At 42.3% G+C, this 26484-nt stretch overlaps 1 long non-coding RNA gene across 2 annotated transcripts in view; it reads left to right on the forward strand.

The window, feature by feature from the left end:
• The window catches only part of LOC138848774 (uncharacterized), a 132312-nt gene that overhangs the window by 9193 nt on the left and 96635 nt on the right, over positions 1-26484 (forward strand). The window contains exon 4 of one of the 2 annotated variants that reach the window (XR_011386838.1): positions 23869-24005. The exons of the other annotated variant lie outside the window; for it this stretch is intronic. This is a non-coding gene — a long non-coding RNA (uncharacterized lncRNA). Of the gene's footprint in view, positions 1-23868; positions 24006-26484 lie in introns of those variants that run through there. 2 annotated transcript variants of the gene reach the window in all.

Consider the following 26484-nt stretch of genomic DNA (forward strand, 5'->3'; position numbering starts at 1 on the left):
GATGTTTTGATAATTTTACTCTATAATGTAAAACAAATGATAAATCAATAGAAAGAAAACCAATACATGTACTAGTGTGTATGTAAACAAGGGGACACAGACATATAGTAAGTCTCACAGGAAGGCTAGACTGTTGATGTGTATACAGAGCTAAAAAAAGGGATAGGGGTTCCTGCTTCAAGGGGAGAGAGTTAGTGGCAGAATGTGGAAGCTTGAGGGACAGAGCTGCACAATGAGCAGGAATTGCCTTGTTATGCAGATAGAAGTCTCCCAGGGAGCAGGCACTGTGGTATAGTGGATTAGGACTCTGGCATTGCTTATCAGAGGACTTGGGATCAAGTCCTGCCTCTGGTCCTGATTCATCTTTTTGCTAATGCTCCTAGAAGACACAAGATCAGGTGACTCAACTACTTGGGTCCCTGCCACCCCAAAGGGAAGCTCAGATGGAGTTCCAGGCTCCTGGCTTTTGCCTAACCCAGCCCTGGCTATTTCAGCAGAGGAAGATGTCTCACCTTCTCTTCCTCTCTGTGACTCTGCCTCCTAAGTCAATAAATCTTAAAAAAAAAAAAAAAAAAAAAAGTCTCCCAGGTCATAGCTACCTGTGGAAATCTCTGAACTGGGGCAGTTATCAGACCTCCAATCTCTCTTTTCCTGTTAAAAGGTCTTTACAAGGCAAAATTGAGGATATCAGATAGAAAAGCCTGTTTGTATCTGTTGACTGTCTACTAAACTAATGTAGATTTTCTTTATAGGTGTAGCTTCTTTTCAGGGAAGGGCGGCTGTTCAGATAAGTCTGAAAGGCAGCTGAGAATCTGCCAAAGGAATACACTTTAGGGTGGTGTGTGTATGTGTGTGTGTGTGTGTGTGAGAGAGAGAGAGAGAGAGAGAGAGAGAGAGGGAGGGAGGGAGGGAGGGAGGGAGGGAGGGAGAGAGGTCCTACAGGTTCAAAGGCACAATGATCTTTATGCCTTTTGCTATCTTAGTAATCTTGAAGCCAGACATTCTGATTCCTCTATTAAAACTCTAGTTCAATAGTGTTAAGTGAATTTTGCCTTCCTCCCCAAAGAAAATCTTTGAGCTTGTTTTTTCAGAAGTCTTTTCCCTTGCTAATGAGCTTGAAATATAATGTGGATAAATGTTCCTGCTCAGTTCGGCTGACGAACTTCTTTGGCAGAGTTATTTCCATCTCCATTCTACCAACAAGTAAACCTGAGGGTTAGAATTGCTAACTCACTTGATCCATGCAGTGAATCTTCTGCTTTACCTGGGAGGGTAAGATCCTGAGAAGGAATGCTGGAGGGGTGTGACTGGACAGAGTGGGGTGAGAGGGGAACTGCAGGTGAGGAAAGAGAGGTATGGGAATGATCTCAAAGTATTCTTCAGTGCCTCTGGAGTAGAATTCGGGTTTGTGAGTGTGTTTCTACAAGGTTCCACCAATTGAAATGTCCTTTAAGGGAGAACAGAGGGAACCAGATGGCCCAGATGCACTTGAATTGTCAGTACTCTTGAGGTTTCCATGCATTGGTCTTCTAGCCTCAGTCCAAAGATCTTGAAGACCACGTAGTACTCAGGCCAACTCATTGCTTTCTTTCCTAAGCCACTGATTTTTGTCTTGTCTCATCTCAAATGTTCCTCCAAGCCAACAAGTGTGGAGGGAGAGGACAGGAGAAAATATGCCATAATTTGGCCCCTTTTAAAGGTTTTCCAGAGCCCAGGGTAGGGCCAGGTCTGCAGGTATACATCAGAGACCCTGCATTTCTGCAATAACTATGTGCACCCTCTTCCTGTCATTTCTTGTCATTGTGCCTTAGTTTGTTCTCCTGTAAAACAATAGGTGGGGCTAGAACCAAGATCTAAATGCTTCTTGTTGAGTCCTGAGGCAAGGGAGCTCTAGGGGATTAGGGAAGGGTGGCCAGCAATGTTGATGCTGAGAAGCCAGATTTCCAAGCCACCCTGTTCAGTTTTCATCAAAGCAGCTGATCTTTTCACTACACTGGGGTTTCTTTAAAACCCCCATTACCACTGCATTTCCACTGCTAAAGATAAAAAGCCTAGGATCCCATGAACTTAACTGGTATTGCTCAATGTGTGGTGCATGTCTCTGTGGAAAGATACAGGCTGATATGTGGCACATGTGTAAGCATTTTAGTTTTCATAATTATCATATTTAATATTTATTAGGAAAAAGTATAGCAATCAAATGTATGATTTCATTCATATTGTTTAAGATAAGGCTTAATTTAAATTTAATGGGCTTATTTGAAGGAAGAGTACAGATGGGATAAGAATATGGCCAGCATGACTGTGGTTGGGAAATGGGAGAGACGACCTCTGCAAACCCTGCTGGCTCTGGGATTGTAGCATCCTTCCTCCTCACTGTCCTTCCTCTTATTTCTTCTCTGGGTCACTTCCTCCCCAGGTCAGAGGATGTTACAATGTGTTCAGAACAGTGACCTTGACATGCACAAGGTATGTGATCCAGGTCCTTTGTCCTCAGTCAGGGGACGGTTCTGTTTACTCACCCCCAATTTGTGATGAGGTGCATGGAACCAGCAGAAAGCAAACCAGTGTGAGGGCAAGAAAAGCAAGGCTCTGCAGATGGCATGTATCCGCACTTCACTTGGGATCAGAGAAGGTGCTGTCAGCTCCATTAGCAGAATACCCAATGTGCTCATGTTTGAAAAAGTAAATCTGCAGAATTAACAGCCAGTAAATTGTCCATTTCCCAGGTGGTTGATTCTTTCTTGCTCCTTGTTTAACTATCAGACGACTTATTTTTATTTACTTCTTGGCATGAAATCTTTCCTATGTTCTCTTAAGCTCACTCTTACTAGGATACTACATAGCTAATTTTCCTGTTCTGGATTCTTGATGATTTGTCCATAATTTTTGAGAGAAAGCACTAGGTATTACATACATATTTTCCAACATCAGACATACAGTGGGTATCTATAGTAGATGAGTTGGCATGCTATGGTGGATGGACTGTGGATTTTGGGACAACCAGACATGGATTTGAACTTGACTTAGCATCTATGATGCATGGATTGATATTTCATACTTAAATACACTTGGACCTCACTTTATTTTATTGCTCAACAAGAAATTTGTGTTAAATTATTTTAATTTTGCATATTCATGGGATACAGTATGTGATAATTCAATACAAATATTCAGTGGGTGAAAGGTTTATGCTCTGTTTTTCCACAGGCTATTTTTGTGAGGATTTGAACAGCACTATATAAAAAAAAATCTATACTCTGAGTGTGTTGAATTTTATATACTAAATAAATATCAGTTGTTTAAAAATTTTTATAAGCCTAAGTTCTTGCACTAGGTACCACAGACATGGCAAAAATGAATACAACATAGGTCAGAATGGCAAATCAAGGCCGGTGCCATGGCTCAATAGGCTAATCTTCTGCCTGCGGCGCCAGCACACCGGGTTCTAGTCCTGGTTGGGGCGCTGGATTCTGTCCCGGTTGCCCCTCTCCCAGCCAGCTCTCTGCTATGGCCCAGGAGTGCAGTGGAGGATGGCCCAAGTCCTTGGGCCCTGCACCCCATGGGAGACCAGGAGAAGCACCTGGCACCTGGCTTCGGATCAGCGTGGTGCGCCAGCCGCAGCGCACCAGCTGTGGCGGCCATTGGAGGGTGAACCAACGGAAAAGGAAGACCTTTCTCTCTGTCTCTCTCTCTCACTGTCCACTCTGCCTGTCAAAAAAAAAAAAAAAAAAAAAGAATAGCAAAATCAGTTTTCTTCTGGCTCTTCTGGGACAGTGCATCCTCAAGGAATACTGGGTTGAGATGGATTTTAAGGGTCAGCAGGGAACAGTGTCAGAGCTGATTGGCTCCATCCTCCAAGGCTCAGGAGGAGTGGTGGGGAACTTAAATGTCACATATCTGCCCTCACTGGTAAAAGCCCTGCTTTGGGGAAGCTGAAGCTGATAGAGTTTGAAATCTATCTTTGCACAATGAATAGCTACTGGGGTAAGGACGGTGGTAGGCACTTTTCACGTGTTATGTTCTGAATCCTCTGCAAACCTGGGAGGACTGCACTATTATTTGTAGGACAGTTCTGTAAGTGACCTTGTACTAATCGAGTTCTCCTCCCTTTCCTGCTTGTAGTTCTCACTAGTAACTGTAGAATGCGCTGGGAGAGGCAACATCACCAGATAAGAGCAAGATGCGAGAACAGCCTGAGCTCTGTTCCAGTCCTCTGTCCTTGCCTTTCTTTCCTCCAAGAAGCACCGTGTTCTTCAGGTCCACACTGTCCAGCCCAGTGTGTCATATGACTCTGGGAATCACACCCAGAGCGGGCTCCTGTCTTACACCTCAGCTACAGTGAAAATAGAGCATGCACAGATGAGACTCCATCCTCCCCAGACAGCTGTGCTGAACCCGGCAGGTTGACCAGCTTGCAAGGACCGGGGGACCGGGCTTCTGCTGTCCCTTGTTGCCTATCTGCAAGTCATGAGATTCACCTCACGAGATTTGCAGTGCGCTTGGGAGTTCTGACTCACTGGGCTAAGAGGGGTTGGTGAGCAGTGCAGCAGTGCACCTGCTTCACATGATCCTCTTCTTACAAATGAGGAAATGGAGTGTCTTACTCCTTTTTGTGTTGCTATAACAGAAGACCACAGATAGGGGAATTTATAAAAAGAAAGACATTTATTTTTTATAGCTCTGGAGGCTGGAAGTCCAATATCAAGATGCTGGCATCTCGTGAGGGACTTTGAGCTGCATCCCATGGAAGAAGGCAAGGCAGCAAGAGATTGTGAGAGAGTAGGCAAACAAGAGGGAGCGAGCTGAACTGGCTATATTTTTTAAACTGACACATAAAAATTATACATCTTTATGGAGTATCGTGTGCTGCTTCTATACTTGTATGTACTGCATAATACCCAATCAGAGTAAACATTTCTATCTCTTCAAATACTTAATATTTCTTTATTGTAAAACCTTAAAAATCTTCTCCCATAGTTTTTTTTTTAAATAAAAATATTTAGTATATAATCAACATCTATACTCACCCTATTTTTCAATAGAACACCAGGACTTCTTATTTTTAGCTAAGTGTGATTAGTACCTATCCATTCTTCCTCTGCCCTACTCCTTCCAGCTTCCAGCAACCACCATTAAATACTTTTAACTTCCATGGGATCTTTTTTTTTAAGAAGGTAATTCCCTTTATTTTAAAAATTCATTTTATTTGAAAAGCAGAGTTACAGAGATATAGAGGCAGAGAGAGAGAAAGTGAGAGAGAGGTCTTCCATCTGATGGTTCACTCCTCAGTTGGCCACCACAGCCAGAGTTGTGCTGATGCGAAACCAGAAGCCAGGACCTTTTTCCAGGTCTCCCACGTGGGTGCAGGGGCCCAAAGACTTGGGTCATCTTCTACTTTCCCAGGTGATAGCAGAGAGCTGGGTTGGAAGTGGAGCAGCCAGGACTCTAACCGGTGCCCATATGGGATACTGGCACTGCAGGCGGTGGCTTTACCAGCTATGCCACAGCGCTGGCTCCAGGGATCTTTTAAAAAGTATCATTTTTTATAATTTATTTGGAAGGAAGAGAGAGAAAAACAGAGACATCCCACCCAATTGTTCACTCCCCAAATGACTTTAATAGTCATGGCTGAGCCAGGCTGAAGCCAGAAATCAGAACTCAGTCCGGGTTTCCCATGTGATTGACAGGGACCCAACGACTTGGGCTGTCTCCTGCTGCCTTCCAGGGTGTGCCTTCACCGGAAACTGGGACTAGGTTTGGAAACAGGACTTGAAACCAAATAGTTTCACATGGGGTGTGGGCATCCCAAGCAGTGTCTTAACCACTATGCCAAATGCTCACCCCCAAGATCAACCTTAGATTCCACATGTGAGTGACATAGGTTGGGATGTACTTGTCTTTCTTTGCTTGGCTTATTTCACTTACCATAATGACCTCCAGTTCCATGCATATTGTTGCAAATGATTTCTATATCTGAGTGGCATTCCATTATGTGTATGCACTACCTTTTCTTTATTCATTCATCAGCAGATGGACACTTAGCTTGTTTCTCTTGGCTATTGTGAATAGTGCTGCAATATACATGGGTGTGTAGATGTCTTTTTGACAGACTGATTTAATTTTCCTTGGATAGATACCTAGGAGTGGGATTGTTGGATCACATGGTAATTCTGTTTTTAGGGTTTTGAGGAATCTTCATAATGTTTTTGAGGAATCTCCACAATATATTCCATAATAACTATACAAATTTACATTCTAACCAACAGAGTCCAAGGGTTCCCATTTCTCCATAGCCCTGCCAATTTTTGTCTTTTCATTAACAGCCAATCTTACTGGAGTGAGGTGATATCTCATTGTGGTTTTGATTTGCATTTCCCTGATATTAGTGATGTAGAGGATCTTTTCATGTATCTGTTTTCCATTTGTGTGTCTTCCTTTGAGAAATATATTTAGATCTGCCATTTTTAAAATTAATTATTTTTGTTTGTTGTTTGCTATTGAGTTGTTTGAGCTCCTTATATACTCTGGCTTCTCAGCAGGAGGTGGCTTCGCCAGGGGGATGAAGCACCAGCCTGCAGAAACTACTGTTATCCAAGGTTTCATGTGTGTGGCCACCTAGAATTTTACTTTTTCAAGTCTGGAGAAAACAAATTTAGCAAGCAGTTTAAACTCAAAGGATCTAAAACCAAGGACAGAGCCATTATTAGAGGCCCTAAGAAAGGTGCTGTCTAAACCATGAAGCAGTTTTCTCATTGAGAGGCAAATCGAAACTGACAGCAGAGGCTTGATAATAATCAGGCGGACTTAAAGGCCTTGCCAGTTTTGAGGCCCAGGCCTATCTGTCTATTCATGTGGAGTACATCACAAGGGAGGTGTGAACCTCATTAGGGAAAAACCCTGTTGACTTCCATTGCCTAGCTGGCCTGGGAGGAGAGCTGGCTAGGTAAAGGCAGGTGGCATCCCTAACAGGAAATTTACAGTTATGCTTGCAATGTTGCTGACCCTACTTGGCCATCCCCTCAATACTAGTGGTTACTTTGGAAGCTGGGCTGAGTGAAGGGCTTTTCAGCTTAGAGCCAATAAGATCTGTGGCTCTAACCTGGAAGTCCTTCAACTCTAGGGCAGTTCCATTTCCAGTGACCCAACTCTTGGCTGGCAGAGCTGCCAGGGCTCTTCATAAGCTGACTTCTGGTGAAGCCCTGGCTTTCCACAGTAAAAACCAATGCTGGTGGAAAGCTAAGACACTGTGGCAAAAAAAAAAAATGCCCTAAATGAAAGATCTCTGTGAGCGAGATCTCAGCGGAAAGAATGGGCCATCAAAGAAGGAGGTACCTTTCTCTGAAGGGAGGAGAGAACTTCCACTTTGACTATGACCTTGTCTAAATAAGATCAGAGTTAGGGAACTCAAGAGGCTTCCACAGTCTTGGCAGCTCACAACAAGAGCCATGGGTGATTACTGACGTCATAAATAAGAGTGTCAATTGTTAAATCAATAACAGGAGTCACTGTGCACTTACTCCCCATGTAGGACCTCTGTTCTTAATGTGTTGTACTATGAGAATTAATGGTATAACTAGTATTCAAACAGTACTTTACACTTTGTGTTTCTGTGTTGGGTGCAAACTGTTGAAATCTTTACTTAATATATACTAAATTGATCTTCTGTATATAAAGATAATTGAAAATGAATCTTGATGTGAATGGAATGGGAGAGGGAGTGGGAGATGGGATGGTTGCGGATGGGAGGGAGGTTATTGGGGTAAAAAGCCGCTATAATCCAAAAGTTGTACTTTGGAAATTTATATTTATTAAATAAAAGTTAAAAAAAAAACAATGCTGGGTCTCCTTGATGGCAGATCCCTGTATAAAGCAGCCATTAATTGGCCTGTCACCTGTCGTTATATTGCTTTTGCTGCCCAGCCTTCTCTTTCTCCTGGTTTTTGTTAAAACCTTCACGAGGATACAAGCAAAGGTCTGCTCAAGTCCCATCTCTAATCTTTGGTGGCCTAAACTAGAAATCTATAGTCACAGGCATGTTCTGATTGTGTTTTTTCTTTGACATTGACAATGCCCATGAGGAAAGATATGTCCTCACTTTAAAACTCTCTCTCCCTTTATTTGGTTTGAAAAGGGAGGTTTTGCCTGTTTATCATGCCCATGGCAAAGTAAATCTAGCCATGAAATCATAATTTAAGCTCTCATTTTGGCTATGCTGTTTTTACAGAAAAGGGTTAGCCATCCCTTTTATGAGGTCTAAAGATCAAACTGTACATCCTGGTGAGTCCTTCAGAATAGAGTCAGTTTCCCATCTTGAAGAGAATAGAGGAATGAGGGAACAAGTTCAGGCTTCCAAGATCACTTACTGACAATAACAATATCAAATGGAAACTTAGCAAACAATTTTAACTATTAAATAACAACTTAAATGAAGACATTTACCAGAAAGTCCAATGCCTCCTATAATTTTCAAGGCAAGAGTACACATATTTGGAAACATTGCTTACATATCTAACACATGTGTAACTTATTTGACCAGCAAACCCAAGTACAAACAGGTCAACAAATTTAAAACATCTGGTACAGAGATTTAGGTCAAATGAACCAAAAAGTTATCTTTGATTAACTTGGCAGTTTAAATTTATGAGCAATATTTCATCTATAAGACAAAGCAGAGCTCTTAATAAATTTTCTAATGTATACATACAATATGTATATATGTGTAACATACCATATAAGATAGAACAATAAAGCAGTGTCAGTAATAATTTCTTAAAATCTTTAGCTTTTTTTTTATTGCCATCAATTGATTAGAATTACTTCCTGCTCTTAGTAACTTGAATTGCTCTAAGTTGGAACCTTTTGTACATTATTGGCTTTATCTGCTTGCAGAACTGTCCCAAAGTATTGAATACAATAGAGGTCGGGGAAAAAGAGGTGCTTTGGAACTTAAAAGAGGACACATTTAAACACAGAACCAATAATGTTTTAACTTCATGAGCAGTAAATCTGATTTTTAGGGTTTAGAGAGTATAAAACTGTGGATGACAAAGGCTTCAAATAGCCATGTTTAACATTATAAACTCATTAACCAACAAGAAGACACACTTGCTTATTCCACACAGTATTTTGAAAGCACCAATAGGATTTTATAAAACATTTAACCCTTTTAGTCCTCTGAGCCTTTCTCATTGAGATAACCATCATGTCTGATAAAAACACAAGATCATTAGACTTATTACCTTTTGGACATTTTTATAACAAAATTTAGCACCACTCCACAGCTTTACAATACCTTTAATATAATCCAAATAGCCTTATTAGTTGGTGTCTCTACAAGATGAGAGACATATCCTTTGATATTTCCAGGGACCTATTAAAAATATCAAAATCCAAAGAATTTGGAACTTTGATTTTTTGAATGCCTGTCAAGGATGCCAAGAAGGCTTAAAATATCTAGTTGAAGTACAATCTCTTAACATCATGACATAGTATAGACCAGATTTGATCACTGTAACATGATTATTCAAATGCTTTAGGATGAGTATATATTCAAACAAACCATAACTCTTAATAAACAACTCAGCTATTTTTAAACAATTAGAACTTAACAGAGACATTAAGAGGACACAATAGACTACTTCAATAGAACACAAATTTTTTTTGGTCATCCCAAGAATCGCAAATAAAAATCTTAAATTAGCACATGGAATTATCCCATACCTTGGAATAATTTTAACAGAGGGAAGAGAAAATAGCTATCGGAGCTGGCTAGAAAACTGACAGAGTCACCAATTAAACAAAACTATTAAAAAGGAGATCAGCATAGCCCTGACTGCTAATGGACAACTTAATACATTATCCCTCATAGTATTTTTTTTTGTCTGTTCTACTTAATATGACTGGTTTAATTCTGTAATTATCACACAGTTATTCTTAAGTGTTGAAAATTAACTGAAATGTGATCCCTGTTAAACATAAGAGTGGGAATAAGAGAGGGAAGAGATGTATAATTTGGGGCATGCTCGGGCTGACTTGCCCCAATTGGTAGAGTTGGAAACATACCAGGGGATTCCAATTCAATCCCATCAAGGTGGCATGTGCCAATGCCATCTCACTAGTCCCAGTGATCAATTTCAGTTCACAATTGATCATAATGAAAGGACTAAGAGTCAAAGGGAGCACATAAACAAGTCTAGTATCTGCTAACACCAACCGATAGAATAAATAAAGGGGAGAGTGATCCAACATGGGAAGTGAGATACTCAGCAGACTCATAGAATGGCGGATGTCCTAAATAGCACTCTGGCCTCAGAATCAGCCCTAAAGGCACTCGGATCTGGCTGAAAAGCCCATGAGAGTATTTCAGGCATGGAAAGCCAAGACACTCTGGCAAAAAGATCTCTGTGAGTGAGATCCCAGTGGAAAGAACAGGTCTTCAAAGAGGGAGGTGCCTTTCTCTGAAGGGAGGAGAGAACCTCCACTTTGACTATGACCGTGTCTAAACAAGATAAGAGTCGGAGAACTCAAGGGGCTTCCATAGCCTTGGAAACTCATAACTGGTGCATAGGGAGATTACTGATGCCATAAACAGGAGTGTCAATTGGTAAAGTCAACAAGAGGAGTCACTGTGCACTTACTCCTCATGTAGGATCTCGGTCCTTAACGTGCTGTACACTGAGGCTTAATGCTATAACGAGTACTCAAACAGTATATTTCACTTTGTGTTTCTATGGGGGTGCAAACGACTGAAATCTTTACTTAATGTACACTAAACTGATCTTCTGTAAAAAAAAAAAAAAAAGAAAGAAAGAAAGAAAGAAATTATCAATTCCCAACTTGACTCTCACTGGGATTAAACATGACAATAGGTCTGATCTGATTTCATCATCATTTAAAAAAAATCATCTATTATTTTTCACTTTATGTTTCTGTGTGGGAGCAAACTGTTGAAATACTTACTTAAGGTATACTAAGCTGATCTTCTGTATATTAAGATAATCGAAAATGAATCTTGATGTGAATGGAAGGGGAGAGGGAGTGGGAAAGGGGAGGGTTGTGGGTGGGAGGGACGGTATGGGGGGGGAAGCCATTGTAACCCATGAGTCGTACTTTGGAAATTTATATTCATTAAATAAAAGATTAAAAAAAATAAAATAAAAAAATAAAAAAAAATAAACAGATTTTTAAGACTATTTCAAAGTATTTACTAACATATATGCATTGTAAAAACCTGATTGTTTTAACAAAGAATCAGAGTCTAGTTCTATGTCAAAATTTCCAAATTAAGACATTTTCTAAATAACACATCATATTTCAACCTTAGTTACTTTCTTTTTTTCTTTTTCTTTTTTAAAGATTTATTTATTTATTTGAAAGTCAGAGTTACACACAGAGAGAGGAGGGGCAGAGAGACATTGAGAAGGAGGTCTTCCACCTGCTGGTTCACTCCCCAGTTGGCCAAAATGGTTGGAGTTGCACTGGTCCGAAGCCAGGAGCCAAGAGCCAGGAGCCAGGAGCTTCTTCTGGGTCTCCCTTGTGGGTGCAGGGGCCCAAGGTCTTGGGCTATCTTCCACTGATTTCCCAGGCCATAACAGAGAGCTGGATTAGAAGTGGAGCAGGCGGATCTCAAACCGGCCCCCATATGGGATGCCGGCACCTCAGGCCAGGGTGTCAACCCACTGTGCCACAGCGCCAGCCCCCAACCTTAGTTACTTTCAAGTGATGTCGAACTACTTTCATGGACATTTATGAAAACATGTTAGCAAATCCATATAGTTTTTCCATAGAATGTAAGGTGCTAAGAGTACCAAAGTTTATATTTAGACACATTTATCTGATTTGCTTTACCCAATTTACAGTTAGCAATTACTCCTAGATGACTTAAGATGCTGATATTATATCATATCTGTATCTGAATTAAGGTCAAAATTATATTTATATGGAATACTACTCCTTTTTATAAAACTCTAGCTATAAATCAGTGACATTAAACCAGAGATTGCAAAGTCCACCTTAGGGGGGCCATAACAAGCATTGATTATCCATTGCTATCAGAAACCTTTTAAACCAAGTTGTAAAACAAGTTTGGTGAGTTACAAAACAATATTTTTTAAAGGCAGTCATCTTGCTAGATTCAAAAGGCAAATTTCTTTTTTTTTTTTTAACTTTTATTTAATGAATATAAATTTCCAAAGTACAGTTTATGGATTATAATGGCTTCCCCCCATAATGTCCCTCCCACCTGCAACCCTCCCCTTTCCCACTCCCTCTCCTCTTCCATTCACATCAAGATTCATTTTCGTTTCTCTTTATATACAGAAGATCAGTTTAGCATACATTAAGTAAAGATTTCAACAGTTTGCTCCCACACAGAAACATAAAGTGAAAAATACTGTTTCAGTACTAGTTATAGCATTAGATCTCAATGTACAGCACACTAAGGACAAAGATCCTACATGAGGAGTAAGTGCACAGTGACTCCTGTTGTTGACTTAACAAATTGACACTCTTGTTTATGGCCTCAGTAATCACCCTAGGCTCTTGTCATGAGCTGCCAAGGCTATGGAAGCCCCCAGAGTTCACCGACTGATCATATTTAGACAAGGCCATGGTCAAAGTGGAAGTTCTCTCCTCCCTTCAGAGAAAGGTACCTCCTTTGATGACCCGTTCTTTCCACTGGGATCTCACTGGCGGAGATCTTTCATTTAGTTTTTTTTTTTTTTTCCCCAGAGTGTCTTGGCTTTCCATGCCTGAAATACTCTCATAGGCATTTCAGCCAGATCCGCATGCCTTAAGGGCTGATTCTGAGGCCAGAGTGCTGTTTAGGACATCTGCCATTCTATGGGGCTGCTGTGTATCTCACTTCCCATGTTGTATCATTCTCTCCCTTTTTGATTCTATCAGCTAGCATTTGCAGACACTATTTTTGTTTATGTGATCCCTTTGGTTCTTAGTCCTATCATTATGATCAATTGTGAACAGAAATTGATCACTGGGACTAGTGAGATGGCATTGGTACATGCCACCTTGATGGGATTGAATTGGAATCCCCTGGTATGTTTCTAACTCTACCATTTGAGGTAAGTCAGCTTGAGCATGTCCCGAATTGCACATCTCTTCCCTCTCTTATTCCCACTCTTATATTTAACAGCGATCACTTTTCAGTTAAGTTTCAGCACTTAATAATAATTGTGTATTGATTACAGTATTCAACCAAAAGTATTAAGTAGAACAAACAAAAAAAAATACCAAGAGGGATAACATATGAAGTTGCTCATCAACTGTCAGGGTGAGGGCTGATCAAGTCACCGTTTCTCATAGTGTTCCTTTCACTTTAACAGGTTTCCTTTTTGGTGCTCAGTTAGTTGTCACCTATCAAGGAGAACAAGTGGTATTTGTCCCTTTGGGATTGGCTTATTTCACTCAGCATAATGTTTTCCAAATTCCTTTTTTTTTTTTTTTTTAGTTTTTGACAGGCAGAGTGGACAGTGAGAGAGAGAGACAGAGAGAGAAAGGTCTTCCTTTGCCGTTGGTTCACCCTCCAATGGGCGCCGCTGCAGCCGGCGCACCGTGCTGATCCGATGGCAGGAGCCAGGATCCAGGTGCTTTTCCTGGTCTCCCATGGGGTGCAGGGCCCAAGCACTTGGGCCATCCTCCACTGCACTCCCTGGCCACAGCAGAGAGCTGGCCTGGAAGAGGGGCAACCGGGACAGAATCCGGCGCCCCGACCGGGACTAGAACCCTGTGTGCCGGCGCCGCAAGGTGGAGGATTAGCCTATTGAGCCACGGCGCCGGCGTGTTTTCCAAATTCCTAACAGGGATCACTTTTCAGTTAAAATTTAAACACCTAAGAACAATTGTGTGTTAATTACAGAGTTCAACCAATGGTACTAGAACAAAAAAAACTACTAAAATGGATAAAGTATTACATTGTATGTCAACCGTCAGGACAAGAGCTGTTCAAGTCACTGTTTCTCATAGTGTCCATTTCACTTCAACAAGTTTCCCCTTTGGTGCTCAGTTAGTTGTCGCCAATCAGGGAGAACATATGATATTTGTCCCTTTGGGACTGGCTTAATTCACTCAGCATGATGTTTTCCAAATTCCTCCATCTTGTTGTAAATGACCGGGTTTCAAAGGCAAATTTCTTTAAACCCAATGTCCAGTTACAAATGAACCAAATTGTCATGCATGAGATTGTTATTTACCAAAGACTTCTTTTTAGATTCTAATTGAATTTGAGTCTACTTTTCTTTTTACCCAAAGAAGAAACATCTGAGGCCAAGGATGCCTAGTCAGCAGTCAGCTACTTGGGACTGCCTCTGAAACAGGTTCAGCTGCGATATGGGTCTCAAGGGTGCCTGTGGGCTAGGGACCATTATGCCAGGGACAAGAAGTCCACTGGGGATTGTTCACCATTATGTTGGGTGTAATGGGAGAGGGCATCCACCAGAGCAGGTGGGCACCCCTCCAGAGATTCCTGAGGAGGAGAATCTGATAGGAGGCAGAATAAAAGGCAAGACATACAAGGAAGCTCCTGTAAGAGCCCATGAAGCAGCAGGGTGGAGAGAAAAACTGGAGGCCCTGCAAAGAGACAAAAACCTTAGGCCCTAAAACCAAAGGTCAATACTGGAAGTGTCAGTCAAACCAGCCTTAGGGATGGGGGTTAGGTTGGGAGGCATCTCAAGAAGTATTCAATAGCATCTGAGTTTATTTGGCCTAGATTCTTGCCTGGAAACCTCTGGGCAAAATTAAAACAATGGAGGCAATGGTCACCTGATAAAAACTGTCTTCCACCAGGATTAAAGGCCTCAACTGTAGTCAAAGAGATAACAGGGCTGGCGCCGCAGCTCACTAGGCTAATCCTCCGCCTGCGGCGCCAGCACACTGTGTTCTAGTCCCTGTCGGGGCGCCGGATTCTGTCCCGGTTGCCCCTCTTCCAGGCCAGCTCTCTGCTGTGGCCAGGGAGTGCAGTGGAGGATGGCCCAAGTGCTTGGGCCCTGCACCCCATGGGAGACCAGGAGAAGCACCTGGCTCCTGCCATCGGATCAGCACGGTATGCCGGCGGCAGCACGCTGGCCGCGGCGACCATTGGAGGGTGAACCAACGGCAAAAGGAAGCCCTTTCTCTCTGTCTCTCTCACTGTCCACTCTGCCTGTCAAAAAAAAAAAAAAAAAAAAAGATAACAGAAGGGCCCTGGTGACTCACTAAATAGACCCAAAGACCCTGTGATACTCTGGAAAAGAATTTAATGCATATTGGAGCACATTAGGAGAGGAGTTCTGAGATGGGAGTCATGGTAGAGAGCCTGGCACGTTTTACAACTCACTTAGGCTAACTTCTCTATAATCTAAACTGTAAGAAGGGCTTATGGTAGTGCAGAGAAGATGAGGCATTCTTCTGTAAGCTCAGGGGTCAAAAGAGATCTCAAAGTGTTGTAGGCAGGCATATAGAATAAAATGGATCAGATTTGTAAGCTGAAAGATCACACCTTCACCTTGCCCCTGTGTGATCTCATCCCCCCTACCTAGCCACACCTGTACACCCACCTGCCAATCACGCTAATTAACCACTCCCCTTTGGAAGTGGATTAAAGGCCTGAAACACAGTAGGCCCAGCATTTTTTTTTTCTTTTTTTTTTTTGCTCTTTTTGCCATTGCAGACCCTTGCTGCCCTGAGCCTTCTTGGTACATGGCCTTCAGGCCACTTGCTCCATGCTTCCTGGACTGCATACTCCTTCACATGGCTGGCTCCAGGTGCTCGGTTTGAATCCAGATTTCCCTTTCTCTTTTAGTTAGAGCCCTCACTCTCCTATGCATTTCTCTCACTGAATAAAATCCTTAAAACTTATGCTGTCTGGTTTATTTGTGCTAGTATTCAGAATTCTTCTCTGAATATGAGGCAAGAGCCCACACAGGTTATTAATACTTTGGATTATTAATAAGCAAACTGGTAACAAAAGTAGATGTTTGCCTCCTGGCTGGAATGAGAGGATAAAAATGGAAGCGTACTTCAGGTCAATCTCTGTCTTGATTATTGGTCTTCTTAGGTTCTTTTTTGTCTTCATACTCAATTTTGGTAAATTGTATATGTCCAGAAATATATCCATTTCTTCTAGATTTTCTAATTTGTTGGCATATAGCTGCTTGTTCCTGATGATTCTTTTTGTTTCTGTGGTATCTGTTGTAACATCTCCTTTTTCATTTCTGATTTATTAATTTGGGTCTTCACTTTTTATTGGTTATTTGTGCCAATGGTGTATCACTTTTGTATATTTTTTCAAAATACCAGCTCTTCATTCATTTCACTGATCTTTTGTATCTTTGGTTTGGTTTCAATTTTGTTTATTTCCTTTCTAATTTTAATTATTTCTTTCCTCCTATTAATTTTGGATTTGGTTTGTTCTTGTTTTTCTAGATCCTTGAGATACATCATTAGATCATTTATTTGATGTCTTTCCAATTTATTGATATAAGCAATTATTGCTATAAACTTTCCTCTTAACATTACTTTTGCCATATCATAAATTTTGATATGTTGATTTTTTTATTTCCCTTTTGATTTCTTCTATGACCCACTTTTCATTCAGGAATATATTGTTAAGTTTCCATGTGTTTGAATATTTTCTATCTTTTTTTCTTTTTCTTCTTCTTTTTTTTTTTTTAGATTGATATAGTTACTTGAAATTCAGAGGTAGAGACAGAGAGAAAGAGAGAGAGAGAGAGAGAGAGAGAGAGAGAGGAATCTTCATCTTCTAGTTCATTCCCCAGATGGCCACAATGGCCAGGGGTGGGCCAGGCTGAAGCCAGGAGCTTCTTGGTTTCCCACATTGTTGGCAGGGGCCCAAGCACTTGAGCCATCTTGCGCTGGTTTTCCCAGGTCATTATCGGGGAGCTGGATTAGAAATGGAGCAGTGAGGACACGAAGCGGGTGCCCATATGGGATGCTGGCATTTCAGGCCACATGCAGCTTTACCTGCTACCCCACAGTGCCAGCTCTAGAGTTTCTTAGTTGTTCATTTATAGCTTCACTCCATTGTGATCAGAAAAGATACATGGTATGATTTCAGTTTTTTTTTTTTTTTAATTTGCTGAGACTTGTTTTATGGCCTAGCATATGGTCTATTGTAGGGAAAGTTTCATGCATTGATGAAAAGAATGTGTATTCTGCAACTGTGGGATGAAAGGTTCTGTAGATATCAATTAGACCTATTTGGTCATTAGTGTAGATTAGCTCTGTTGTTTCTTTGTTGATTTTTTTTGTGTGTGTAGCTGAGCTGTCCATTGTTGAAAGTAGGGTGTTGACTTATCAGTGGTAACTAATGGAGTAACTAAAGGGTAATCTATAGGAGTTACATTGACACTTGGAGGCTTGATGGTTGTTTACAGCCCTTGTCTTGACTTAAGGAAGAGTTTTTTTTCATACTATTTGTTGAACTCTTTACTTAGTGTAGGGTTAATCTTACAAGTATAAAGCAAACTTAAAATAGATCTTTGTAAAAATTAAGAAACAATTCATAAATTTTAAAGAAGTTTATTATAGCATACTGTTATCATTGCCCTATTTTATCATTAGTTATTGTTAATCCCTTCATGTGCTTGATTTATAAATTAAACTTTATCATAGCTATGTACTCAGAAAGGAAAAGTGTGTCTAGGATTTGGTCCTATCTGTAGTTTCCACTGGGGGTCTTGGAACACATTCCTGCAGATGGCAGGGGACTGTCATACCTCAAAGAACTGTGAAGAGTAAGAGAAATTGTGACTCTGAATTCCTGGCACGTACTGGACTTGTATCCAGTAGTGTGGGATTTAGGCAAAAAGGGGAGGGAGAGGTCCTGGAGCAAGGGCAGAGAATCCACACTGTTTTGAGCTTGTTTTTCAAAGGATGCTCAGAGAGTGACATTGCCATCAGAGGCAGCCAGACCACCACAGAGAAGGAGCAGTCGAAGCTGCAAAAAACCAGCTTGAGTTAGATCCTTATGACTGAAGCTGAACTCTCCTCGTTGTAATTCCAAATTCTCCACCTAAGGGAAGACTTTGCTGTCATTTCCAGACATACAACATATGAAGATGTATGTTTGCAGGTATGAGCAGAATGGGTCTTCCCCATCCTTCACATGCTACTTGTTGGACACTGCCCTAACTCTGACTATAAAAGCCCTGGCAAACTGCTTCTCAGGGAAACGCTGTTTTAGGGGACTCTACCTTCACTGTCACATGTATGAAGCTTTCCTCTGTGCAACAAACACTTGAGGCTGATTAATTGGTGACACCCAAGGCAATGAATCCCTTTTGTCCAGTAACAAACTCTCGATAAATGGTACCTACTGCCACAGCGTTTATTCCCCTTTAAAGCTTATTATGTGACAACAGGAATTCTCATATATTACTGGAGAACTTCTCCCTTTGAGCTTTTCTCTGCAGAAGGAGCACTAGTTGCCCCTTTGCTTCCAATGCTTCAGACAGTCCCTTTCTAGGGCTAAGTGTTCATGTAATAGCATACCCTCTCCCAACCCCTCCGGGACCTAGGCTACATTCAAGGTCAAAATAACTTAAACAGAATAACTCAGAGCACCTGCCTTCTTCGACTCTTATTTACCGAAAGAAAGAAGGAATTTGGCTAGAAAAAGGAAGAAGAGAGAGGACTCTTTTTGAGCACTTAATCCCGTATCAGATACACTGTGGGTGGCCTGATTTACTAACATCGATGCGAACGTGGGACCACTGGAGCCCCTCCGTCAGGTCTGAGGGGCACCGTTTTGATCTGCGTGCTTTCCAAAGCGGACCCGAGTTTGAGCGCACAAGGTATATTTGGGAGGTGTATTTGTTACCGAACCCTTTCGGCCCCGACTGAATTCTTCAACGCATGCTCTGTGATAAGGGAGTCCCTTAGAGCACGGCGTGTCTTCTCTCAGCGTTCTCAGTAGAGGGCGCTGGAGGCCGTTGTAGCTGCAGCAGGGTCCCCGCGGTTTCCCTGCAGAACCGGGCTCAGCGGTACAGGTGGGGAGCGAGGAACAGGAGTGCTCTGGCCACCGGCTCCTTCTGTAACTGCGCGGCCTCGGCCCTGTGATAACCTCTGGGCAGCCTCCTCGCCACCGGCCGCAGAGCACCCAGAACGGCTTGTGAGCTCCGAAGGGCTCGTGCTCACCATTGACCCCTAGCACGGCTCGGCTCGCTGGCTCTCCGGCCAGCCTGCCTTTGCAGGCTGCTGCCCTACGTCACAGCTGCACTTGGCTTGAAGGGCCCCACACTGAGTGGCCGCTCCTTTGGCAGGACCCAGTGTTCTCAGCAGTTCTAGAATTCTAGTTCTCAGCAATCTTCTAACCTGGACAAAGCAGCTGACTTCTCTGCTCCTCAGAGGAGTGGACCGCACGTTTCCCCGGGAAGTCTGAATCCTTCTCAAATTTGTCTTTTTCTGAGCCCTAAGGTGCTTTGTAGAGTTTCCTTATAAAGTTACTTTTTGTTATAGGTAATGATTCTTGGCATTAAACTTCTCCTATTTAACTTGCTGTGTCGCTTCTGTCTCTTAATTGGACCAAGGCCTTCCTAGGAAGGGAACCAAGGAAGATGCTTAGAGAACGGGGAGGGGAGAAAAGCTGTCAGCAGCATACTAAGGAACGGGTTCCTATAGTGAGCACTGGGGATCCAACAGCACTGGCCTCCCTCTGGGAGCCTGGGTACCCAGTCTTGAGCGTTGCTTCAGCAACCAGCAAACCAGGGAGCAGGGTGTTTATCCATCACTCATTGCCTGAGGCTTGGTCTTGGGAACCTTAATTCCTTGGTACTTTTTTTTAAAATAAAGATTTATTTTTCTTATTTGAAAGGCAGAATTTCAGAGAGAGAGAGAGAGAGGGGAGAGAGAAAGAAAGAGATGGAGAGAGAAAGAGAGAGAGGGAGAGAGAAAGAGAAGGAATCTTTCATCCACCGGTTCACTCCCCATATGGCTACAACCACCAGGGTTGGGCAGGCAGAAGCCAGGAGCCTGGAACTCCATCCACATGTCCCATGAGGATGCAGGGACCCAGGTACTTGGACATCTTCTGCTTCCTCAGGCTCATTAGCATGTAGCTGTATTGGAAGTGGAGCACCTAAGGATAGAATTGGTGCTTATAAGGGATGCTGGCATCAGAGGTGGCAACTTAATCCACTGTACCACAATGGTGGTCCTTGACACTTCTGACTTCCATACCTGGACTGTGCAGAGTGGACTTCTGTGGCCAGAAACTGCCCTCAGGCAGTTTCTTTCTGGTAAAAATCCTGTGTGCATTCAAGCTCTCTCCTCTAGCTGCTGGTGACCTCTGGGATGGGTCAGGGGATGTGTGGGGGCAAAGGCAAATATGCCATAGATGCATTGGAGAATGCAGGTGCTAGAAGAGAACTGGTTGGCTGGTTGCCAGTGAATGACCCAGACTGATTCAGAGTGAATTTTTTGGAAAAGTCTGTCACAGAAGATCAAACGTTTTCCAGACTGGTGTAATTTAATTGTACAGTCGGTGTTTGCTATGGATAATTGGATTTTTCTTTGCCCTTGATGGTCTTGCTGGCTTGCTGTCTGCATTGGAAGACAGTTTTCTAACTCTCTCAAATACAATCAGCGAAACCTGGCTTCCATCAAAAGTTGGCAGACCTGTTGTTTTCAAGAGGTGCCAATGGCTGTCTTATCCAACCAACAAAAAAGGCAGTGGCGTCTATCTTCCATTTTGCTCTTTAGGAGAACATTTCAGTGGAAGCAAAAAGCTTTTCTTTCACCCCGAGACTTGCATTAGAAATCTCGATGGCATAAGCATGTTTAATTCTGAACAGCAGCCTCTAAAGTTTGATAAAGCTCTCCTCTGCTGTAGAGCATGATGGATGCCAAGCTGAGAGATTCTACTCAGCAGGAACACCAGGAAAAAATAAAGGCATAGATAAGATGATTGCAGTGGGTCAGTGGGCAGTATTTGTGGGTAATGTGGACCAAAGGAGATTATTTGTATGTTTAAATAATTTACAGTTTGCAAAACACAATGGTTTCTCAAATCTTTCCTCATTTAGTACATTCAGTGAAGAAAGAACAAAGGTGTGTGTTCTTTCTTGGAATGGAAAGATCTAAGGTATGTTGTAGTGATATTTAGAACAGTACTGAGTAGCTAACTCATGTAAGAGGGAGAAAAGGGGATTACATAGTCTCATTGGCTTGTATTTACAGAAAACAAAAACAGGTAAGGAGGACAGAAATAAGACTTTTTGATTTGTAATTTTATATTATTTTAGCATCAAGTTGATATATTTCCTGCTCCCATAAAGAAATAAACAATAAAATGCTCAGTGAAGAGCTTAATCATTGTAATAATATTCTGTGATCATTTTTACTACCTTTCAGATGTAAAAGTGCATGCCACAAAATTCAAATACCTGTACATTATGAATGTTTTGCAAACATTTGGGTCATTTGGGTATGATTTTTTTTAACACTCTTGGGAGATTTTCTGTATCTATGCTGCTATTCACCATCCAAGCAGCAGGGGGAGGTGTTTTACTGTTTTTCTTTGCAGTTTTATCTTCCCAACTTTATATGCAAAACCAACAAAGAATCCTCTAATTTAAACCTATGTACAAAATACACCACATTTTCTAGATTCACATTTTTACTCTCTCATCTCAAAGATCTTTAGGGGACTTGAAGCCTCCAGCAGGCTGCTAATGATTTTTCAAAAGGAGCTGATTATTGAGTTTGCTGATGTAAAGTCCTTCTTCCCTCTTCTCTCTGTCCCTCCTTGTCATTCCACTCAGTTCCCATACATCACTTGCCATCATCAAGTCACAGAAAACAAAACTCAAATTATGGAAATTCACAGCTTAGTTTTCCATTTTGCAGATGAGACTCAAAATTTGGAAGGCAAAACAAACAACCAACCAAACAAACAAAAAGAGTGGATTTTGGACCTGCCAAAGTAGAAAAAAGGCAAAAGAGGAAGAGGCATAGCATTGGCTGAGTGTTTATCTATGCACCTGGCACTGTGCCTGCTGTAACTCCTTCTGTCCTCACAACACCATGGCGAAGTGTGTGTCACTAGAGCCATTTTGCTAAGCTTCAAGGGACTGAACAACTTGCACAGCTTCACGTTGCTAGAAAATGATAGAATTGAAGTTGGAAGCCAGATTGCATTCAAGGCTGAAACATCTAAACATTTCCTCCCTACACCACACTAAATAATCAGAAGACAGTTTCTTTCCACCAACCAGTCTTTAGACCTGCTTTCTTACAAGGGCATAGCACCTGCTCCCCACTCCACACTGTGCCTACAGAGAGAGAAATGTAAGAAAGAAAAGCTGTTTCAAGAGCTCCCCAAATGCTCAGTGGAAGCTGACCATTGTTCTATAAGTGTAGCAGTTCTGATGGAAAAGGCAGCAACACAGGAACAGCTCAAGGTCAGAGATTCCTAGAGATGCAGACTTGGGGAAGTGCCTGGGAAGGCACTATGCTGATCAAGAAACTGGTTTGAAGCATTTTGTGCTGTGAGTTTGTGTGTTTCTGGGTATTGCTGTTTTTTTCATCCTATCTTCCTGGTAATGCCTGCAGGTGAAGATGATGGAAAAAAGTCAGCAGTGGCAATTTGGGGCATTGGATAAACTAATTACAAGACAGACTCAAGAACCATAATAAAGGCATTTCTTGGGGATGATCTTGGGTGGCACCAGGTTCTTTATTAAATAACAGTGATGCCCCTTGCCAGACTGTGGCCCCTTTCAATTCTGAGTAGGGTCTCCTTTGATGCTAGTAGGACGTCAGCATGTCTTAACTCTTGCTATGCCACCATTTCAACAGAGGGACCCACAGCCACCTGCATCCTTGGGCAGGCCTGCGATGCCACCCAGAATTACTTGATGCTGTTTTATTTTCCTCTAGGGGTGATTATTTTTATGGCAAATAATTACTGTTTTCTGTTTATGGTGGTGAGGAAAGTGTATTTTATTTGTTTATTTTTAAATTTATTTGACAGGTAGAGTTAGAGAGAGAGAGAGAGAGAGAGAGAGAGAGAGAAAGGTCTTCCTTTTCCATTGGTTCACTCCTCAAATGGCCGCTATGGCTGGTGCTGTGCCGATCCGAAGCCAGGAGCCAGACACTTCTTCCTGGTCTCCCATGTGGGTGCAGGGGCCCAAGCACTTGAGCCATCCTCCTCTGCCCTCCCGGGCCACAGCAGAGAGCTAGACTGGAAGAGGAGCAACCAGGACTAGAACCCAGCACCCATATGGGATGCTGGCGCCACAGGCAGAGGATTAACCAAGTGAGCCATGGAGCTGGCCCCTTGAGAAAAGTATCTTTGGCCGGTGCTGCGGCTCAATAGGGCTAATCCTCCACCTGCGGCGCCAGCACCCCGGGGTTCTAGTCCCGGTCGGGGTACTGGATTCTGCCCCGGTTGCCCCTCTTCCACTCCAGCTCTCTGCTGTGGCCCGGGAGTGCAGTGGAGGATGGCCCAAGTTCTTGGGCCCTGCACCCGCATGGGAGACCAGGAGAAGCACCTGGCTCCTGGCTTCAGATCAGCGTGGTGCGCCGGCCACAGCGGCCATTGGAGGGTGAACCAACGGTAAAGGAAGACCTTTCTCTCTGTCTCTGTCTCTCTCTCTCACCGTCCACTCTGCCTGTCCAAAAAAAAAAAAAAAAAAAAAGAGTATCTTTTAAATATATGTATTTAAGTTTTAAAAAAGTCAATGTAAAGAAAAATAGTTGAGTCATTAATAAGATAGTGGCATGGAGAAGTGACAAAAATGATGCCAATGGTTAAGCGGGATAGTCAGGCAGCTAGTTAGTTCTGCTGAGCTGGAAGCCACAAGCCCCCATGTAATTCTATCCTACTTATCAACCAAAACTTCTTCTTTCCAGGGATGCATCTGCTTCATCGGACCTGTCGGGGGAAGCCATGAAAATGTGGATATTGAGCTCCACATGAAACTTGTAGAGGCTCCATTTAATTCACCAGGTGGCTTCCACTCCCCACCTCATAAAGGAGGCCAACAACTGGGAGAAGCTCTTTCTCTGTCTTTCTTCCTCTCTCTTCCACTGTAGACCTGGCTGGAGGAACTGTTCAGGGGCCCTCTCCTTCCTTCCCCGCCCCTCCTCCTTTTAGGTGATGTTCTGGCCCACTGCCCATTCATGAAGGGTATTTCTCCATGTGGGGCAACCCATATTCACGTGTATAGGTGTGTTCACTTCTTCAGCTTTTGAATAAAATTTGTTATCACTTTGTACACATTATGCATGTCAGCACTTAGAATGCTTGTTTTTGTGCAAGATAAGAGTCTGGAGTGAAAATTAGTACACCCCTTGCCCACATCAATGGCACTAAAATGATTGAAAAATGGGGAGCCTGTAGTGGACATTTTATAATTCCAACTCTATGGAGAAGTTGGAATTGTGCAGTTTTGAATAGAAAGGGATAATTGAGCCCTCCTTTTACAGTTGATGAAATGGAAGCTTAGAAAGATGTGAACTGTCTAAGGTCACATGTTCACGTACATGCTTGCCTTGTGCTGTGTGTGTGGTGGTGGTGATGGGGAGTGATTTTAAGGTGGGTGAGGGAAAAAGGGCAGTGCACTAAGCTGGATAGTAGCCTAGATATTGAGCTACTTCAGTCTTCAAGTAACTGAGGTCTTCTTGGTACCGTGGAGGGATAGAGCACAGAAGAGGAGGGAAACAAGCTTTGAACAAAATGGTAACTGCTATGTAACAAGGGAGAAAATCCTTAGTTCCCATGTGGTCTGCAGAGAGCTGATTGCTTTCCCACAATAAAAGCAGCAGCTTCTGCTGTGGAATGTGGCATGGAATACGATGGGTCAGCATTAAACTAGATCAGAATGTGATGACTGATTAGGAAATGAATGGTAAGTCATGGACAGCAAATCTTGGTTGTGGTGGCGATTATCACACCCTCACCGGAACAAACAAAGCTGCAAGCTGCGCTTGGACCCAGATATCCTGGCCTTGAGGATAATTTCTTTCTGGCTATGATAGTTATCCAAGAGGAAATCAAGTGTCAGAGGGAGGAAAGACCCAGGGCCTTGGGCCTGCCAGTGGGGGTCGGTTACATGCGGTTTCCTCACTGTGAGGTCTGCTTCAAGTCTTGCTTTCTTATGGATTTACTGATATTGCAATATAGTGGGATGCGATTCAGGATTAGAGGTCAGGGCTGGGGAGCCAAATAGATGGTTCAGAGCAGGAACTTAATGCATATTTGTGGAATGAATGACCAGAAGGCTGGGTACATCAATGAGCACCTAGTGTTTGGCGTGGAGTCAGCTTTTGGTTCAGTGTTAATCTTCTGCTTATCCCCATTCTTGTGTGGACAAATCACTCAGTTTTATCAATGTCACTATTTCTTCATGCCTAAAATTCTGATAAGTAACTGCATCCCAGTGATACTGTATCCTACTCTTGGGATACAGGAGACAAGCAGTCTATTGAGTAGGGTGGTTGCCCTCTGCTTTCTTCATTCATTGAATCACTCATTCATCCAACTAGTTGATATGTATTAAGTGATTAGTGAAGATGTAACCTAAGCCTTTTCTTATAGAGGTTAAAAATCTAGTCAGATAGCAACTATGTAAATAGATAACCAAGAAAACACTCTCAGAATTTTATTAATGCTAGAATGAAATAGTAATTCAACAATACTAGCCAATATTTATTGAATACTATATACAGCATGCTGTTCTAAACATTTAGCTGTATCATGCATTTAATTCCTACTCCATACTACAAGATCTGCATAATTATTACCTCTTATACAAAGAAAATGAGAAAGAAAGCTAGAAATTTACCAGTAAGGGTGAATTATTGTAAACAGCATGGTTAAGAAAGAAGAACCATGGGAGGTGACATTTAAGCAGGGGCCAGATGTGTGTACTTTTATGTGTCTCTAGAACCCATGCTTTGCCTTTGGCTTGCCCTACCCTCACCCACCATTGTTTGGTGAAGGCCACAATGTTTTTGTTGTATTACAGCTACCTTCTACCTAGATGCTTTCCACAAAGCCAGAGTGGCGTGACAGCTCCTAGAGGTGACAATTTGGCTAAATACATCTGGTCTACTTACTTCTGTGTTGACCTTCCTAGGATGCAGCTTATTGGTGTCCCCTGATTTTGAAGGGTACAAGGCTTGGACCTCCTGCATATGATGTGACAGTGTTTTTACCCCTAGGGAGGCAGGGGATATTTCTTCTCTTCTTTTAAACATTAAGTCGTGCTGTTCACTCTGATGGAGGCAGAAATGAGAAGAATCTCATTCATACGCACACACAACACAGCAAGTTTCACAGCCTTTCACATTCAGTATTCCACAGGAGGTCACCAGCAACCTTGTAATACAAAGCTTGTTATGCATGTTTGAGAGATCAGAGAAACAGAGGCTAGATGCCTCAGAAGGTTAGCAAAGGTCATACGGTTGGTCAAGGACAAAGCTGATGCTTCAGCTTTCTGATAATGAAAACTTGTTAACCATATG

The sequence above is a fragment of the Oryctolagus cuniculus genome, chromosome 2, assembly GCF_964237555.1.
Source record: "Oryctolagus cuniculus chromosome 2, mOryCun1.1, whole genome shotgun sequence".
NCBI classification, from domain to species: domain Eukaryota; kingdom Metazoa; phylum Chordata; class Mammalia; order Lagomorpha; family Leporidae; genus Oryctolagus; species Oryctolagus cuniculus.